Raw genomic sequence first — 2,895 nt, 5'->3', positions numbered from 1 at the left:
TTATTTGGTGCCGGCATAAACGGATTGTGCTGAAATTGCTGATGACCCATGGGTTGATATTGCTGGTGAATATATGGTGTTTTTGTTGTTGCTGCTGGTGTTTTTTTTTCCAAATGTTGGTGCTTGTTGAACGTTGCTTAACCCTTTGATGCACAATTTTTTGTTTTTGAATCATTTTGATGTATGTTTTGTGCCACGATAAATAGAGAAAGACCTCATACTTAGATTTTTGGAAAATTGCGTATTTGTCGAGAAAATCGGAAAAGAGTCAAAAGTGTCAAATCACTATAAAAGCTTGAAAAAATTAAATTTTATAAAACTAATGATGCAGAAAGTTAAATTGATGTGTTTTGGTCCTACGAGTCCTAATTCGACAATTGAAAAGAATGAACAAACCCACAAGATAAGAGGAGGAAAAATGTGGAATTCTGCTATAATTTCGCATTTTTTTACAGCAGTACATGAACAGAAAAAACTTTCCATTCAGCCAGCCGATTGTAGCCTGTAAAGTATCAAATGAAAGCTAGTTCATTTCCCTACATTTGTTTCCAAACAAGAATGTAAAAATATTCAGTGGTTTCATAGCTATAGCGTCTGGCGTATCTGGTTACTTTAGGAACCGAAATGTGATAAAGGGTTAAATTCATGGTTGAATTTCCTTTTGTTGCTGTTGTTATTGTCGATCGTCTCTTTCTAATATTATTGTAAATTGCATCACTAACGAATCGATTCAAACGGACACAGCGTAGAAAACGGTATTTTGTGGAATGCCTTCAGAATTGACTCTTTGAGACAGCATATCGCCAAGTAATGTCATGTTTTGCTGTGGTATTTTGGTTTTATTGGATCCATTTGGCTTCAAACAAATGTTCGTCACATTTTCACCGTACACATAATCGATCCAAATAGTGGTGAATTTGGAATCTTTGAACTTTCCTTTCGCAACGGACCGCAATTTGATTAGCTGCTCTTCCGTAAATTGGTCTTTGAATTTGTCGAATACGGGACTTGATTTTATGTCGCAACAGTATGAAAAGCGACATCTCACTGCAACAAGAACATATATTGAATCATTTTATATCAGGGTGTTTCGCGGTGTTTCGAAATCTACTATGCTACGGATATTTTTGGATAGGACAAGCAAAAATTAAACAATAAACATAATTATTACCGAATTTTAACCTTTGAAATAGTGTTTGAACTCATATGTGACACATTTATTTAACTTATAAAATTTTTCAGCCATTTATTTATTTTTATCGATTTTTATTGGAAAGAAAATTTTCTCTATGGGAGTTGTGATGGGTTGTAATACTCGTGCCTAGGGGCTTCACGCAAAATTCTCAACCATTGAATTTGTGTAGTGATAAATAAATAGTAATAAGTTTTAACGATTGTTATGAATTTGAAACGATACAAATAAATTTTGGTGAATTCTGGTGAATTTGTCGATAAATTAGATTTCACAGTCTTGCCAACTTAGCTGTCAAACTAAGTGTCGAACCTAGTGTCAAACTTGCTGCCTAGCTTGCCGTCAGACAAACTTGCTACCGAATTCGGAACAAATATAAAATTGAATTCTCTACTTTTGTTTTGCCAAAAAATTTGTTTTATAAAATGGCTAGTAAAATGGATAACACGAGCAACGACATTTGGAGTAATTTCCCAGGATGCAAATGCCTGATATTACTTTTGATAAATTCGGGATTTGACAATCTAGCTAGTTTAAAGTGTATATTTAAATTTCTTCCCGAACATCATGCCTTACTTCTAGATTGGTGTAAAAATCAACTGTGCAATGTTACAACAGAGACATTCAATACAAATCATTCAGCATTTTCACCAATTCTCTCTGAAATCATTATTAGTGCATTAAGCAATTATAACAAACCAGCAAACACGCATCGGTATTCGGATATGTTGATAGATTTTTCAACCTATCTCTTTATCATGGCTGGAAAATCTTGTTATGAAACTCTTTCGCTGAATCTTCCGATTCCAAAGGCAGGAACGATTTGTAAGTTGCAATCTATGGTTGCAATTTGTATATTTGTCTATTTTTTTCTTGGCGTATTTCATCAATTGTTACTTTTGGTCTTAGTGAATCGGATACTGACAAGAAAAGACAGGATCGTAGAAGGGGAATTACGATGCGAATCACTCTCTCAACATTTAGAAAGATCGAACTCTCCAAAATCGATTTTCTTATCCGAGGATGGATCCGGCATTATCAAAAAAATAGTCTACGATTCACGATCAAAACAATTGGGTTGGTGTTGCCAATTAGTGATAAAAACGGCATGCCCATTATTTGTGCGTTAAGGCCAACTCAGCCGAATTGATAAGAAAACATATGGAAGAGCCTCAATCCAATTTAGTTTATATCGTTGTCGCTCACCCGTTGGGAAACGGGAAAGTACCGCCTTTCATTCTACAAGTTTACGGCACTAATAATAAGTTTGAGGCATCGTCAGTTCTGAAGAGATGGATGCACACCGAAAATGAGCTTAAAAGATTATTGTTCGTTTGAAGTAGACATTTTTTGTACTGTTTAATGTCAGTTTATTTCTAAGAAATCGATATATGAAATTTTATATATTTGACAGGCATGGAATTGAAGTAGTTGGCATTGCTTCCGATGGAGACGTTCGCCTATTGAAAGCCATGAAAATCAGGACGACATTCGATTTAATTCCCGATGTTACTTCAATACAGCGTTTCATCTATGATTTGGGGTCCATTTGTTTTCAAGACATCATGCATGTAGGCACAAAAATTAGAAATCGAATCCTAAATGGATTAATTGTACTTTATATCGGCAACAGAATTATTTTAGCCGTCCATATAAAAACTTTGATTAATACTGTCGCAAAAGATGTTCACGGGCTAGTTAAT

Source organism: Sitodiplosis mosellana, unplaced genomic scaffold (genome assembly GCF_009176505.1).
Source record: "Sitodiplosis mosellana isolate CC-2019 unplaced genomic scaffold, AAFC_SMos_1.0 Smas_scaffold_5237, whole genome shotgun sequence".
Taxonomy (NCBI): Eukaryota; Metazoa; Arthropoda; class Insecta; order Diptera; family Cecidomyiidae; genus Sitodiplosis; species Sitodiplosis mosellana.
This window is presented reverse-complemented; position numbering follows the sequence as displayed.